The sequence below is a fragment of the Prionailurus bengalensis genome, chromosome C2 (genome assembly GCF_016509475.1).
Source record: "Prionailurus bengalensis isolate Pbe53 chromosome C2, Fcat_Pben_1.1_paternal_pri, whole genome shotgun sequence".
Taxonomy (NCBI): domain Eukaryota; kingdom Metazoa; phylum Chordata; class Mammalia; order Carnivora; family Felidae; genus Prionailurus; species Prionailurus bengalensis.
The window spans coordinates 22755050-22773645 of NC_057350.1; positions in this window are offsets into that span (position 1 = coordinate 22755050).

Sequence of the window (18596 nt, forward strand, 5' to 3'; positions counted from 1 at the left end):
GAAATTGCTCCTGGAACATTTTAATGGATATAGCCAGAAAAAAATATTTTAAATTTAATGTTATTTAGTAATATTTTTTATTGACATTTACAATACAGGTTAAGAGACATGGTTCTCCTTAAAAAATCTTGTTTCATAATTGTACTTCTCATTGTCAATTTTGAAATAGATGTGAAAGTGAGTCAGCTTTAGCTTTGGGTTTGCTTATTAAGCAAAATTATTTTTTTTATGTTGTAGAAGTTTATTATCCATTGTTATTCCAGTAAATGTCACAGAAATAAAAGGCCAAGAGGGAAGTTTAAACAGTTGGAGATTCCATATGAAAGCAAGGAACAAATACTTGTAGAAGAATTTGTGACAAGAATTCCAGTCATAGTCTTTTCATTCTTATCAAACCTTAAATCTTTGCATGAAATGATATCCAAACAGGGCTTCTTAGCCTTTTCTTATTGAGATCTCCATCTACTCTATCTTCAGCAGAAACAAGAAGGAGTTAGGAACCTGACACAGCAGTTAGGAACTTGAACTCTGATTCCAGATGGGTAAAGGTCAACCACTTCGGCTTTGAAACTTTTTAACTGCATTATCTGGGCAAATTTCTTAAGCACATTTTGCTAGAGTTTCCTTGTTATGTGAGAAGGGGCAGATGATAATTGTTTCTATCCAAGTTGCTGTGAGGATTAAATGAGTTAATGTTTACAAATGCATAATATTAAATGAGTTAATATTTATAAAACGCTTATAACCCTGCCAGGCACAGATTGTTAAATAAACTAAATACGATCCATAAAGACTTCTTCCTAACAATGAGGAGGGTTAGACCGTACTATTTTTCTTCCTGATGAGTGTACCATCTTCGTCCAATTTTTCTGAGTTATAGATACCTTTCCTGAGAAAATATGACTAGAGATTTTTACAAATATTAAAAAAAACATTTGTGCAAGAAGCAACAGCATGGATAAATTGTTCTACAAAATGTGTTTATCAATCTTCAATATTTATTACTACTATATAATAGTTTAAATCAAAATAATCTATGATTCAGGAAAAGAACACTTTAAAAATCACATTAAATGGTGGCTATTTACTCTGAATATTCATATAAAACACATACCACTTCAAAGGAAGATGCATAGCAGTATAGGAAATGATGCTTAAGGTGGCTGCTCTTTCCTCTACTTGCCTTTTATAATAAGAATTTGCCTCAATTGTTGTCTCTGATGGAGGCAATACCAGATGTGCTCCTGAAGGTTCTTAAAACATATGAGGTTCCTGGGGGTTAATTTCTGCTTCCATGGAAACTACCCTGGTGCGCCCCAGTTTTAAATGACTTCCTGCAGGCTGACACCTGGAGGCACCTGCTTGAAGAAACATCTTTCTCAGGACTGGAGCAACATGCAAAATGAGAAAAAGCTTCATGTTTACCCTCGTCTGCATTAAATATACCAGTTAACATTTTCAGTTTTTAGGAAATGATTTCTTTGGAATGATTAGCTATGATTTTTTTTTCAACACTGGTGGCTTAGCAATACTGGTAATTCAAGAACATCTCTCCTGACACTTAAGAGGCATGCTATGCCTACCAATAAAAGAATCATTAATGGGTCATTTGTTCACTAATTCATTTATTTGGCAAGCATTTCTTTGATGTGCTACTAGGATAAGAGGTAATTAAGGCACAGATGCTGACCCCAAGAATCTAGCTACCTGAAAAACAAACCCACAAAAAAAGAGATGATTTTAAGACAACCTGGAAAGTGCAATGAGTACTAATTACAGGATGATATGTGTTTAGAAGGTATACACTACTAAGCATGGAGAAGCACTGGCCATGTCCAAGGAACAGCGTAGTGGGAGGGCAAGCAAATTATGAAGAAAAGAAACATTTTGGCATCTGGATATATGGAGGAGATGGCAAGTGATTTGGGATTGTGGAAATAGAAAATACAAAGGAGGAAATTTAAAAGGTGTCTGAAAATATAGATAATATGGAAAGTCACATACTTGCCCATACCTCCTAGGTGAAGGGGAGCCCCAGAAAGATTTAGAGCCCCTGAAAGCTTTAGAGAAGAAGTATAGTTAGATTTTCATTTTAGGCAAGTTTCTCTGATGACCATGTTGAAAATGGGGCGTTCAAGAAGGCTGAAAGCAGAGGATATGGCAGGGTTCTACTGTGGGGTTATAGGCCAGAATACATGAAAGCTTAAAATAACACAAAGAAGAAAGATGGGGGGGGCGGGATTAAATATTTGCATGGAAAAAAAGCAAACAAATTTGATTTGCTGACGGATTGGTTCAATGAGAGAGGTATCCACTAAGATCATTTGCTCTATTAGATCACTAGTGATTTCAACAACTGAGACAGCCAGTATTGGTTATGACGCATTTGAGATGCCCTTGGGTCACCCAGATAGAGATAACCAGCAGGAAGCTTTATATCTGAGTATGAAGTGTAGGGGAAACCAGTGAACTAGACATAAAGACTTGGGATCCACACACATATTAGCAGTTACTAAATTCAAGCAATAGGTACAGTCAACCAACATAAATGATTAAAAACAGCAAGGATCCAAGTACAACTTTCAGGTAATATTGAAATATCTATGCTGTGTAATGGATAGAGTCAGCATAAAAGGGGAAAATAGATCTTGAACTTTTGGTGATAAATCATGGAATAATTGAGAATTCAGTGGCAACCAGAAGGCTTGGGATTATCATAGTTCACAAATAAGATATACCGTATGCATGAAAATTAAAAGTCTTTCGTCCTCTATTCTATCTTTAACCTCAATTCATAGAAGTTACTTCTGTTAATACTATTTGTTTTTATTAATTCTGATACATAGTTTTATGACTATTCTATATTGTAATATATAATAACTTTTAGGCAGGATGTACTAACAACCCCCCCATAAAATATTAGTACCTGGGTCTTTATTTTGAATTTTTTCTAATGTCATACTTCCAATATTTACACTTTGTATTATGAAAGAATATAATATTTGTAACCTACTCTAAAACTATAATTATGCTTCTCTTTTTTAACTATAAATTCTTTCTAACATTAAAAATACATTGCTGGTGTTTCCAACACTGTGAATATGTAAATATTGATTACTTTAGAATCAGACTATAGGACTGGATTTATAGTAAAGGAAATGTAAACTTTGAACCTATATCTGTGTCCCTTAAAGGAACATATTGCAGGCATCCTTAAAATAGAGTCAGCTTTAGTTATGAGTTGCAGAAGGTTGACACGAACCAGAATTGTCAATTCAATTTTTAATGTAACACTTTTATTATTTTCCCATGTCACATCCCTGTTTTTAATTATTTACTCTGAGTTTATGTCTGTTCTAGTTCTTCTTAAAAAAGAATTGCCCTTTTTTTTTCCTTTTACAGAATTATACTTTCTTTTCATGTTCTGTGCTGCAGTTAATCTGCCAGTGGGCTCCCTTTTAATGTCCATTTCCCCCCAATTTTCCAAATAACTGGTTCAGCATTTGGTGTCACACAGGTAAGACTGGATAGAAAATACAATACTGGCCTCCTCTGAGCAGGGAGGCCAGTATTTCTCAACCATGCCTTCCGGTAGGACAGAGGCTAGAAAGTGAAACACAAAATGAACAAAAGCCAACATTTCTGAAATTCCTTTACAATTTGGGTTGTACAAATTATATGAAAAAGGGAATTGACGGGGTCACATGGGTTGGGTGCTCAAGCCATCTGTTTTGCTCCTGAGAATGCAAGCATACACACACTTGCTCTGGGGCCCACACAGCAAGAAATAAGTGCCTGGAGTCAGCATGCAACAGTTATGATGGTTTCAATAAAAGCTTTGGGAGTCATGGACTGGTGGCCCAACTTAAAGCTTTCCAACATTTTTGTGTTTACCAATTTCCCTGTACTAATAACTTTCTGTTTAAGGTGTATAATATGCTTTTTGTTAACCGCAAGTAACTTTTGCTTGACACACATTCTTTAGTTCATCAATAGTGTAAAAATATAGAACTATATTCCATGTATATATGCATATTAATATAGTTTAAAATACACATCAAATGCATTTAGCATAATTTTTTATCTTCATGAAACTTTAGAAGTTCTGGCATTTTTTAATCTTTATTTATTTTGAGGGAGAGAGAGAGAGTGCGAGCAGCGGAGGGGCAGAGAGAGAGAGAGAGAGAGAGAGAGAGAATCCCAAGCAGACTCTGTACTTCCAGCACACAGCCCAACCTGGGACTCGATCCCACCCACTGTGAAATCATGACCTGAGCCGAAATCAAGAATCAGAGGCTTGCCTGACTGAGCCACCGAGGCTCCCCTAGAAGGTATGACATTTAATGAGACTTTGAGAAGGCAAAGAGAAGATATTTGAACCCAGTCTGATATGTAATTTATACATATTCATATTTTTATTTATTAATAGCTATAAAACAGATTGAGCTAAAAGTATGCATATTATTATGAACAATTATACTCTATGCATCTTTTTCATTAAAGGGATTTAACTATTTCTCTTTTTAAATCTAAGTTCTGTATAATTCTCACTCTGAAATAGATGTTAAGGTTGCGCTGGAATTTGACAGGGAAATATTAAGCTCATACGCACATACTCTAGAACTAACAGTTTATACTCTGTTCTAAATTTGACACTTCAGACTATGAAGAACCTTTGTTGCAATTGTCATTTTATTCATCATTTAAATACAGTATCTTGACAGTTGCTGGAGGCACATGCAAGGCCCAGGACTGTCTTGATTAAATGCTAATGAGTAATTTTGCCTAGAAACTTGTGTCAGAATAGACTGGTTTGAAAGGCATATTTTGCTAAAATGTTTCATCAGATACTATCAATCCCATTCTTACAAAAGCATTGTCCACTTTATGGTAGATTTGTTTACTTTTTCCCCCTTGCTTTTGCAACCATGAAATTCAGCTTTCAAGAATATAGTTTAATCTGAAGATCTCCACCTGGAAAAGATACAAATGAGAGATTCCTTGGGCCGTACATAACTTCACAATTAATTTTGAGGTAGACACAAAAGCATATCCTGATTAGTTTTAGTAGTAACAAGAGAATTAGAGACACAACGATGGTTTTTACAAGAACTTGAAATAAAAGTTAATTCTTGTTAATAACAGTCTCCCTGCTCACTGCTTCAAATGCAGGGGTTCACATAACAAGATGATTACATAGGAGTGGTAAGTTGCACATGCATGCAAATACACACAGAAAATAAAGTGGCATCTGGGAGGCTCAGTTTTCTCTAAATAAATATTAAGTTCTTTTTATTAAAATTATATTTACTAAGCTTTATGAAATTCCAAGTTCTAATTATATGTTGGGAAATACTGCTTAAAAATGTTATACTGAAAGGGATAGAAATCTTAGTAGGTGAAGACATTGTAAAATCTGCGTCGGATAACTAGAGCCATATTTTTAGTTTCTTTCTTTCTCAAGCTTGGGTATGGTAAGAGTTGCTAAATGTGGGGTAGGAGAGCAGAAGATAACAGCTTATGAGAAATGGAATGGGTCATATAAAAGATGGGCTGTCTGCACCAGACTTTGTTAACTCTTTGCAACATCTTAGCCTCCAACTAGTTATGAATGAAAGAATGGTGGCTGGTGCCATGTCATAATAACATAGGCCCTTCTGGAATATGTCTGTGTCTCAGTAGGGCAGCAGTCTCCATTCTAAGACCTACAACAGAGAAATGTAAAAAGAAAGAAAATACAGAAAGGGGTAGGTGTTAGGTGTGTGTGCGTGTTTGTGTGTGTGTGTGTGTGTGTAAGGGGACAGTGGGTATGAGAGAACTATGGAGGGTGATTCCACAATATGCTACTTTCATCAAACACTCACCAGAAGACACTGAATATCCTCGGCATAATGAGACTAAAGTTCCTACCTCCCATGGTGCATGAATGAGACATAACACTGGTCAAGGAGTCCGTCTCAAGAACCAAGATGAGCTTCTCTGCTTTTTGTCTTTCTAGCATATTCATATGAAAGAATGCAACCAGCTTGCTGTTGAATTATCACTAAAATGAAAGACACTCATCAAGCAGCCTTATTATTATTGAATACTAGTTTGAATCAGATTAAACACAATCAAATAAGAACACACAGGGCATTTTCTTACCAAAATCATGAAAAGAAGTCATTTCCAAAATCACACATATATAAAGGTCAAATATCCTCTAAAATAAGAATGCATAATTTAAATATGCCTGGGAGCAGCTGAAACCTGCCCTCTAGCTATGTAAACATATTTTCATTCTAATATTTGCTCAAGTATTCATTATACATGGTTAATTTTCCATTTGCTTCCCTCCCCAAAGTTTCCCACACTATGCCTGAAAACACTGTGTGGTGTTATGATGCAGAGTATTTCAGATTTATGAAAAATTTACAATTAAGAGATAGTATAACTAAGAGATTACACTGTTGTATTTTTTCAAGTTTTAAATGCATTTCTATATTAATTAAGTTCCTAAGGAGGTATACTATAGGTAATAAATGCTGTGTGCCAACAATTATTCTATAAGACATATTTCGTGTTTCCTTTAATTTTTTTGTCACTGAATAATCTTCTCATCCTATTAGGAAAAAATGTACAAATATAACACCAAGTGAAATTGAAAATAGACAATATTATGGTATGTGCATGCATTTTAACTGATAGCCAAGGGAAAAAACTTGCATAAAAAAATAAACAATGGCCTAAAAGTGCTATAGAACTAACCTTTATTGTGCATTTACTATGAGCCAGACTCTGTGTGATGCAATTTCCGTAAGATTATCTTATTTAGTCTTCATGGTTCTTCTATGAGATCAACTTTAATCTTCCTGTTTTAAGAAGATAAAGAAACTGGAAGTTGGAAGTCTAATGCATCCAAGGTCACACAGGTGAAATACAGAGCAATAGTGACTACTTTTGCTCACCATTATCTGCTCTCTCTGCTTTGGGTGCTGGGAAGAGTCCAAACCTTCTTGGATATTCACTGGGGCCATGTGACTATCTTGACTAATGGCAAAGTAGCATGTGCCACTTTTGGTAGGAGTCAATTCTTTCATTTTTAGCCTTTGTGAGTTACCCACATTTTTTTCACCCGTGCTGCAGCCCTTGACGTCATGAGATGACCTAGTTGAGCTGTTAGGATGGAACTGGCCTCTATCTCTTAGGCGTAGCACACAGCTGTGCACATCCACCAAGCAGCACTGGACTTCAAAATATGAAATCAAATACCTGTTCTGTTAATACCTGTTCTGTTCATACCCCGAACTTGAGGGAATACTGGCTAATTGAACAGTCTAGTCTATATTGACTTAAATCTACAAAGGAAAGTAATATCTTTTCTTGGTATTTCTAAATAGCAAGGAAAAATTTCATCTCACAGAGCAAGTATATTTAAAAAATTTTAATGTTTATTTATTTTTGAGAGACAGAGAAAGAGAGAGACAGAACACGAGTGGGGGAGAGACAGAACATGAGAGAAGGAGAGAGGGAGACACAGAATCTGAAGCAAGCTCCAGGCTCTGAGCTGTCAACACAAAGCGGAACACGGGGCTCGAACCCACAAACCGTGAGATCATGACCCGAGCTGAAGTTGGACACAAACTATTGAGCCACCCAGGCACTCCAAGCCAGCATATTTTAAATGCAGCATCACATGCTGCACTGAATAATAGGGTAGCAGCTAATTTCCTGTGGCAATTTAAGCTCAAATGAATTAAAATGAAAAAAATTAAAATTTTTCTTAACCATATTAGTTACAAGTATTCAGTAGTCATATGCAGCAAGTGGTTCTTGTACTGGACAGCAAGAACATTTCCAATATCATCACAGATGATATCAAATAGTTTGAATGACTGATTCCCTCTATAAAAAAAATTTTTTTTAATGTTTATTCATTTTTGAAAGAGAGAGACAGAGCGCTAGTGGGAGAGGGTCAGAGAGACAGGGAGACACGGAATCCGAAGCAAGCTTCAGGCTCCAGCTATCAGCACAGAGCCCGATGCGGGGCTGGAACTCAAGGACCGTGAGATCATGACCTGAGCTGAAGTCAGACACCTAACTGACTGAGCCACCCAGGCACCCCCTTATTCCCTCTTTATACATTCTAGGTATAGATAGATGGTTTCTGAAATTCTTTTGAGTCATGGGTGGCTCAGTTGGTTAACTGTCTGACTTCAGATCAGGTCATGATCTCACGGTTCATGGGTTCAGGTTCCTCGTGGGTCTCTGTGCTGACAGTTCAGAGCATGAAGCCTGGTTAGGATTTTGTGTCTCTCTCTCTCTGTCCCTCCCCTGCCTGCACTAGGTCTCTCTGTGTCTCAAAAATAAATATACATTGGGGCACCTGGGCAGCTCAGTCGGTTAAGCATCCGACTTTGGCTCTGGTCATGATCTTGCAGCTCTGGGTTCCAGTCCTGCTTTAGGCTCTTTGCTGACAGCTCAAAACCTGGAGTCTACTTTGGATGCTGCGTCTCCCTCTCTCTCTGCCCCTCCCCTGCTTGTGTTCTCTCTCTGTCTCTCAAAAATAAATAAAATTTTTTAAAAAAATTTAATAAAAATAAATATTTTAAAAATGTTTGAGTGAAATTGTTTTGAGTCATAAATACTTTGAGAAAAAATGATATACTGTTGCTAAAAATAAAATCACTTCGGGGAAGAATAAAAAAGAGAGTCATGGATTTTCCTTCCAGAAAGATCTTTGCTTTTCTGAAAATATATATTTAATATATATATATTTAAAATACATATTTAAAAGTTTAATTTCTCTATATGATATCTAATTATAATGGATAATGTTATATAGAACCTCCCAAGTAATATAAAACCATAACTTAATATGTTTTTGTTCATGCACCCACACTCAAATGCACACATTCCACTTCTCTGTCCATTAGCATCCATGATAATAGAATTTCACTCCATGTAGAAAGAAAAAATTGTAAGCAGGCATAGGTCCTTTTAATTAAAGTAAAATCTCAGATTTATTTCTTACTACTGGTCCTAAATCTAAGTGTGTGACTCTTTTTTCTCATGTGAAAGAAAGGGGGAAATAAATTGAACACCAGAAAGGGGTTAACAGAGAATGAGAAACTTTATGAGCCAAAGCCAACAATGGCATAAATATACCTGTAACTTTGTAGCCCTTTGGGAAGCAATTTCATCCAAGATCGAAACTTTTTTTTTGATTTTCTCTTTTGCCCAACTCTCCATCTCAGTAACCAACAAAGAAATAAACTTTAAGAAATTAGTACCTTAAGAAATTCCCTGGAACAAATTTCTCAAGGTTCCAGTTTTACTTCAAGTTTTAGCCCTATCTATCCTTATTAAGATAAAATGGACTTTTAAGAAATCCATTTAAGTAACACCTGGGGAAAAAAAACAGCAGCTCTTTCCTTCTCAACCCAGGAGAGTGGAAAGCAGAAAAAAATGACTACAGGGTCCATGAATTCCACTTTTGTTTTATAATCAAATGCACTCTTGAATCACACATGGCAGGCTCCATTCTTGACCCCTAATGAGTGACATACCAAGGGAGAGAGGCCATGGGAGCAATCTGCCCTGTCTTGAAGAACATTTTATCACTGGAATTGTCAACATATGATGATAATAAAAAGAACAGGGGCGCCTGGGTGGCGCAGTCGGTTAAGCGTCCGACTTCAGCCAGGTCACGATCTCGCGGTCCGTGAGTTCGAGCCCCGCCTCAGGCTCTGGGCTGATGGCTCAGAGCCTGGAGCCTGTTTCCGATTCTGTGTCTCCCTCTCTCTCTGCCCCTCCCCCGTTCATGCTCTGTCTCTCTCTGTCCCCAAAATAAATAAACGTTGAAAAAAAAATTAAAAAAAAAAAGTAGAACAAATTGTAGTTGGATTTTATTGTTGTGTTTTGTTTTTATTCTCCATTGAAAACTTGGCCCCTAATGACTTATACCACTCTTACAGACCCATACACGTCGTGGTAGCCTCTCAAATTGGTCACTCGGACATGCTAGTGACATGAGTCTGGGACTCTGATCTACAGTGTGGAGAAAGTCAAACACTTTTCCTGTAACAAATCTGTGCTCCTATAAAAATTTAGCAACTTTCTTCCGTTACAGTAAGATTTTTCTTTTCTCAAGTTATACATTGTAGAATAGCTTCTTTCCATTTTTAATTGACTGTCAATTTAGTCTCAAATACTCCATGAAATAAGGTATTAAAATAGATATTTTAATTCATTATGTCTGTTCAATACTTCTTTAGTTGTTTGTTGTGTATTTGAATTTGAATTGTCCTAATACTCTTTAAGGTATAATTGGTATAAACCATACCAGCAAAAGTTAAGAAACATTGTTTTGAGTGAATGCCTTTTAATTTTAAAGGAATGGATTTTCCAACTTCAAGAAAAATGGTTACCAGCAGGGTAAGGGTGAAACAAAAACAAAACTAAACTTAAATCTTTACAACCCTAACATTTATCCTAAGGCTGTTTAAGAACACCCATGTTAAATAGTTATAGGAAAAGAAAATACTGAATACCCACAGTCAAGCAGAATATATGCTGAGATTCAGAAAAGATGGGATTTTATTCAAGTGAATTGCTTTTCTATGAGAAAAAAAAGATTAGAGGGAAAACTAATGACGGGAACTATATAACAGTAATTCACTTTAAAGTGAAAAGGTCATGGGTAGGAATGTTCACTTATTTTCCATTAAATACCAGCTATCAAATTGACTGCCACTGAGATCAAATAATATCTCAAAAATTTTCTCTGCCTTTGCTACAGCTTTCCTATTGCATTTGTACCACTTCAGATTCACCACAGAAATGCCCAGTGTAATGGTGCTAAACACAGAGAAAAATTCAGTCAAAATAAAAACACAGGTGGCAGTATAGACTGACTGATTGATAACCTCAATGAATAAAGGAGAATAACTTAAAAAAAATCAGATTGCATTCTTTGAAAATGGAAAAGATGGGTACGATTATTACACAACATGGCGGCAAGATGAATAACCAAAAGTTTGTGATAAGCAATCAACTTCTTCCAAATTTCAAGCTTTCTTCACTCACTTTCTACTCTCTGTCAGGAATTCCCAGTCCTATTGATCATAGCATGTCTGTACAGTATAGAGATTTCAATGACCTCTTTTTCTTTTCACATCTCAGGCCTCTCTTTGGAATTCAAGTCAAAAGAGCTATAAGCTAGATCACTGTGGGGCTAAAAGGGAAGTAAATGACTGAGACGGCATTGCTGAGTTAAATACTTTTTTTTCTTTTTAACTTTTGAGAGGTTATTGCAGAAATAATTGGTGGCTCTTGGAAAGATTTTGGTCAATTTTATCGTAGGAATTTAATATAATATTCACAAATGTCTGGTGGCTTGTGCATACTGCTGAGCTGCTTTTCTTAAAGTAGTGAAATGTTACTAAGTGTATATCAAGATAGGTAACAGGAGAAGTTGATCAGTAGTAATGGAGAGAATTAAGCCCTTGGAATTAGATAGATCTGACTCTGAATCCTGCTTTTGTAGATTATCGCTGTGTGGTGGGATGTTGTGACATATTTAACTGATCCAAATCTTTATTTTAGAATCTATATAAAGTGAAGATGTCACTACATGTCTCATAGATTCTACTGAGGACTTAACTTATTAATTTACAAAAGTGCTTCTTACAGGTTTCTACAGGGTTCTAAGGGTCTACAGAGGGATACTATATTTTTGGTCATGGGTTTTAAACTGCATGCTAATCTTGAAAAAATCTGTCAAAATATTCTGCATCAACTAGATGTCAATTTCATAAACAAACATGCCCATAGGATTTTTGTATTTATTTGCTTTTGCACATGAGCATGTCTGTGGCAAGTGAAAGTAAAATCATATTATGGTTCAGAATTTAAGCAAAGATTTCACTGTGGTTTACATTGAGGGGAAAAGTGAAAGTGGGAGGAGATTTAAGTTATCCTAAAGTGCAAACTAGCATGGACATACTGAACTAAAACAAAACAAAACAACTGAATGAACAAAAAAGCAGGTCAACGAAACCTTCACGTTTCAAGTGTATCTGACTATGGTCCTTTTACTTACTAACACGTAACTGTTCTTTAGAAATGGTATTAACGTAAAATCATTATATTTGGTGGTATATTATTGGTCCTGTAAGATATGGGGAACTGATAAATACTAATTTTTAAAGGTTATATAACCATAACAATAATAGAAACATCTCGAAGGGTATATTACCTTCTGAATTGCGATGATCAAGGAAAGAAGTGAAATGCAAAAGACCCTTTTTACTGCCAAACCTAACGCCAACATTAGTTTCAATAAATCAACAGTACCAATCACATCAATGTAATGATGCTAATTCAATTTTTTTAAGTTTATTTATTTATTTTTGAGAGAGAGAAAGAGGGAGAGAGGGAGAGAGAGAATCCTAAGTAGGCTCCACACTGTAGTTGCAGAGCCTGAAGCAGGGCTTGAACTCACAAACCGTCAGATCATTACTTGAGCCAAAATCAAGAGTCAGACGCTTTACCAACTGAGCCACCCTGCTGCCCCTAATTCAAATTTTATTGAGAATGTGATTTTGTTTATAATTAATGCATGTGTTTGGTGTTACATGTGGCCTTAAGCCTAAGAATATTTTTTTATCTGTTTTATTTTGGGTCTACGTATAGTTCATTGCATAAAATTTTAACTTAATAGTTGTCAAGATCTGCTATAGAGAAAAACCACATTCTAATAGCCAATAATTGAAACAACTGCACAAACTCATAACTGATTATTAGCACGTTAAAAAAAACTACGTGGTTCAAGGATTTTGAGTGTCTATGTCTGTGAGTTTTTCTTAGATTGGTAAGATTAACCTCTTTTTCAGTAATGTTTTTCTCACCCTACATTTCTGGGGTGTATAGACCATTTTTATGTCAAGGATTCCAAACCCACAGGATAAAAAAATCTAGAGTCTAGGAACACAAACAAGAAAATGAAGCATTTTTTTAGTAATAAAAAACAAACATTTATAGCATCTTACCTTTTGAATAATGCAGAGTATTTTGCCACACTGAAATAAAAGAAGAAATTCTAGAAAATATGTGGACAATATAACAGAGAAGAGTTCCCTATTATTTCTTCATCTTTCTTCCCTAATCCCTTAGAGCTATGGTCCTCAACCTCTATTGTCCATGGGACACATTTGAGAATCTGTCTGATCAAATGATTGTTTCTTTGTGTACATGAGCAAACATGCACAGTATTTTTGGATAATTTCTTAGGTTTCATAGACATCCTTTACACTATCTCTGAGCTTTAGAAAGGATTTGCCCCCTAGAATCGTCTTGGAATCATTTTTAAGTCACTGACCCATTAAAGAAAGATTTCTTGTGAAAAACAAATCCTCAAAGAAACTATACCAAATGAACAATTCTTCTTCTTGTTCAGTTCATTCTGCTGAGGAATCAGAACCAAATAATTAAAATAAAGGCATGGAGGGGTACAATGGGAGAAGAGGGAGGAAGTGACTGAGTCAGGAAAGGAAATACATAGATGTTAAGACATGAGCCAGTTCATAAAAGAGGGAAAGGGGCTTTACAATTGAGAAGAAAGGAAGAATAGTTTAGACAGAAGAATCACTGCAGGCAATGTCTTGAGAGGGTCTGTGGTGTAGGCAATAGAATAGGGATTACATTACGAATGAGACATACAGAGATTGGGACAATGGGTAGAGAAGAAGCTGGGAGGCTAGGCATTAACAGTTTGTATGTATCAGCCTGTGGTGTGTGGGACTGATTGGGTGGGCTACCACAAAATGGGACTGAAATGGACAGGCTGAACAGGAAGGTTATTGTCCTTGGCATGGAATTGAATCTCTTCCAAATGAGCTCACTGCTGGCAATGGAAATAATGTACTTGATTTGCTACTGAGCACAACTTCAGGGAAACCACTGTGGAAAATGTGAGTGTGACCATTTAGTTTTTCCATGGAATAAAAACCTGTCAATGGGTTTGACACTGCTCTGGCTATGTGACAGTATGAAGACACATAAAGTATGAGAACACGTCAGTTTTCATTGGTGACCTACCTAATAATCTACAAGAAATATCCATCTGAAATTATATAACTGGAGCCAGAAAACAGCTTTTTGATAGTTTTTTTTTTAAAAATCTTTCAGTTATTTTAGATTTGAAAATCTGGAAAGGCTAAGAATTTAGACAGCATAATTATCTTTGATAATTTGGAATGCTTCAATTTTGATATATGTTTTTGTAGCAAAATTTTATGAGCTATAATTCAAGTATACTCTCCTTCAACCTCATTCCCATCTTGGAATGTCCTCTATTTAGAGTAAAATTTTGAATAGCAAAAACCTTAATGACTCATTCATGGTCATGATCATTTACGGCCATTACAACATAGGTCACTCACAGCTTCTGTTATTATCAGAACATTAAAAACCCTGCCGGGGCTTTTCATTGTTATTTGTTTGACATCCACTTATTATTTACCATTGGGAACATCACAGATGGCCCAGTTTCCTTCTGATTCTCTTAATGAAGAGTGATCATTATTTTTATGGGTCCTCCTGGGGTACCCTATCTGTAAGTAAATAGCTAGTGGGAAGAGATAAATTATATTCAGGAGTTATTACCAATTGACCACACCTCACAAAGAAACCTGTACAGTTAAATTAGACCCAAACTTTTTAAATTTTAATCTACCAGGAAAGATGTAGAAAATGAGTTAAATAAAAGTGAAAGTACATTGTAATCGTTGCATTACTTAGGAATATTTAGGATACAGATAAAAAGACCTTACTCATACTGGCTTAAGCTAGGGAATGTGTTAACTTTACTAATTGAAAATTCCAGAGGGATGGATAGCTTTGGCACAACTTCTTGTACAATTTCAACAAATGTCATTAAATTTGTTTTTTCTCCATCAATTGATTCTGTTTCTTTAGGTTACCTTTTTCAGACAGGAAACCAGATGTGATTGCAAGATTGAGACCTAACTTTTGGGATTAACATCTACATCTAAGAGGAAAGTGTATTTACCCTGATTTTCCCTGCCAAAATCCAAGTACAATAAAACCTTGGATTGCGAGTGACTTGTTCTATGAGTGTTCCACAAGATAAGCAAATATTTCTAATAAATTTTAACTTGCTGAATAAGCAATGTCTTATGGTATGAGTAGTACCTGACACTGAACATCACATGATCACAACTGAGTCGGTGTTGTTCTCTGTCTCTCTCTCAGTCTGTGGGATTGTGGGTGATGTCTCCCAAGCTCCAATGATCAGTTTCAGGCCACAGTGTTGGGTAGAAATTCGTGATTTTTCAGAACATTGGAAGGTTCTCACAACTGGTGTATTTTTTGTCACTTCAAAGCACTGGTGAACAGTCCTTTGCTTTTCCATACAGGAGTAAGCTTAAGAATTCTTTGCTTCATTCGAGGTCAGGCTGCCTGCAGATATAGACCCTTTCCTCTGCTGCCTTATTGGCAGTTACATTAAATACGGTATACGACAAGAGTTTATTAATACTGTACTGTAGTCAACATCCATGAGAGTGGATGATTGACTTGAGAGAAAAAGATTGAAAAGAGAGGAAGGAAGGGGGGAAGAAGAAGGAGATAATTATGGTGGAAGTTAGGAAGGAAATCATTGAGAACTACAAGCGAGGTATGCAAGTGGCCAAAATTGCAAGATTTTATAAGAATTCTACGTCTGCATGTTGTCTGCAGAGGAGGAAGAGAAAAAGGCAGAGGAGTCCCTCACTTTAAATGAGATTAGGGAGATACGCAAAATGTGGGAAACAGTTGCAATTTTTTGTAGAAAAGCACCACCCAAATAAGGCTGTAGCAGTGCAATCAATGAATCAGTTCAAGGACAATGCAATGTCACATTTGCGAAAAATCCTTAAAAGGAGGCAAAAGCAAGTGTCATTGCATAGGTTACTTGTTAAGAGTGCAGGAAAAGAAAAGATTCTATTTAGCCAACAGATAGCAGTCATTCCATTAGTGATAGTGAAAGTCGTCCTATACAATAACCCCGCTGCCTCTTGTCTCCCTCACAGCAGCCACGAAGGTTTTCAAAGTTAAGTGCAGGTTAATTTGTTTCTATTTCTTTATATTTTGTATTTTCTTTATTTTGTATCATATTACAGTATATAATCATTTTTATATGAATATTTTTGGATTGTGGAATGAATCATCTGATTTTCCATTATTTCTTTTGGGGAGATTTGCTTTGATATACAAGTGCTTTGGATTACAAGCATGTTTCTAGAAGGAACTATGCTTGCAAACGAGGGTTTTACTGTATTCTCTTACAATCCTTTGCATTTCTGTGGTGTCAGTTGTTATTGCTCTTTTTTCATTTCTGATTTTGTTTTTTGAGTCCTCTCTATTTTTTGATGCATCTGGCTAGCAGTTTATCAATTTTGTCAAGTGTTTCAAAGAACCAGCTCCTGGATTTGTTGATCTATTCTCGTTTTTGTTTTTGTTTTCGTTTTTTGTTGTTGTTGTTGTTGTTGTTGTTTGTTGGTTTGTTTCTATTTTGTTTATTTATGCGCTAATATTTATTATTTCCTCCCTTCTATTTTTGGGTCTTGTTTGTTCTTCTTTCTTAGCTCCTTAGATGATAGGTTAGGTTGTTTATTTGAGATTGCTTCTTGAATTAGGCCGGTATTGCTATAAACTTCCCTCTTAGAACCATTTTGCTACATCCCAAAGATTTTAGATTCTTGTGTTTTCATTTGTCTCCATGTATTTTTTTAATTTCCTTTTTGATTTCTTTGTTGGCTCATTCATTGTTTAGTAACATGCTACTTAACCTCAATGTATTTCTTTTCTTTCCAGATTTTTTCCTGTGATTGTTTTACATTTTCATAGCCTTGTGGTTGGAAAAGGCACACTGTATGACATCAATTGTTTTGAATTTGTTGAGACTTTTTCTGTACCCTGAGGTATGGTTTTGTTACAGACTTTTTTTAAGAGCAATTTTCAGCTTACAACAGAATTCGGAAGAAGATGCAGAGGTTTCCTATACATTTCCTGCTCCTACACATGCAGAGACTCCCTTATTATCAACAGCACTCACCAGAGTGGAACATTTGTCACCAACCATGAATCTACGGTGACACATCATGATCAACCAAAGTCCGTAGTTCACCTTCAGGCTCATTTGATGTACATTCTACAGAATTAGAAAAAGATATAATGACGTAAGTCAATTTTTATAGTATCATACGGAGTATTTTCAATGCCCAAAATTCTCTGTGCTCTGCTTATTCATCTCTTCCTCACTCCCATAGATGGAAACCACTGAGGTTCTTATTGTCTCCATAGTTTTGTCTTTTCCAGAATGTCATAAAGTTGGAATCATGCACTATGTAGCCTTTTCAGATTAGCTACTTTCACTTAGTAAGATGAATTTAAATTTTCTCCATTTACTTTCATGGCTTGATAGTTCATTTACTTTTAGTACTGAATAATATCCCATTGTCTGGATATCCATTCACCTAAGAAAGAACATCTTGGTTGCTTCCAAGTTTTGGCATTTATGAATAAAGTGGCCAATTAACATGGATGGTTTTGTGTAAATATATTTTCAACTACTTTGGGTAAATACCTTGGAGCACAATTACTGGATCATATGGTAAGACTATGTTTAGTGTTGTAAGAAAACACTAAACTGTCTTCCTAAATGGTTGTACAATCTTTCATTCCTATCAGCATTGTATGAGAATTCTCACTGCTCCACACTCTTACTAGTGTTTGGTGTTGTCAGGGTCCTAGATTTGTGGCCATTGTAATAGGTGTGTGTAGTATCTTATTCCTGTTTTGATTTGCATTCCGTGATGATGTATGATATATAGCATCTGTTCATATGCTTATTAGCTATCTATATATCTTCTTTGGTGAGGTCTGTGTTAGTACAGTCCTTTTTTTTTAAACAAGTTGTTTGTTTTCTTATTGTTGAATTGTAAGAGGTTTTTTTTTCTTTTTTAATAGTCTATTATCAGATACATATTTTGCAAATGTTTTCTCCTAGTCTATAGTTTCTCTTCTTCTTCTCTTGACATTGTCTTTCACAGAGCAGAAGTTTTTAACTTTAATGAAGTCCAGTTTATAAATTATTTCTTTCATGGATCATGTCTTTGGTGTCATATATAGAGAGTCTCACCATACCCAAGGTCATCTAAATTTTCTCCTATGTTCCCTACTAGGAGTTTTATAGTGCATTTCACAGTTAGGTCTATTAGCTTTCATTCAATCATTGAGTCATTCATTTATTCTTTTTTTTTCCTTTTTTTTGAAAAAACTTATTTATTTATTTTGAGAGAGAGGGACAGAAAGAGAGAGAACACACACAAGTGGGGGAGGAGCAAAGACAGAGAATCCCAAGCAGTCTCCATGCTACCAACACAAAGCTCAATGCTATCTCACAAACCCATGAGATCATGACCTAAGTCAAAACCAAGATGTTCAACCAACTGAGACAACAAAGCACCTCTCATCCATTCATTCTTTCTTAATGAAGTGACAAAGGTCATTTATTTTACTTCCTTTTTTTCAATTTTGGTTTTAGGTGATGA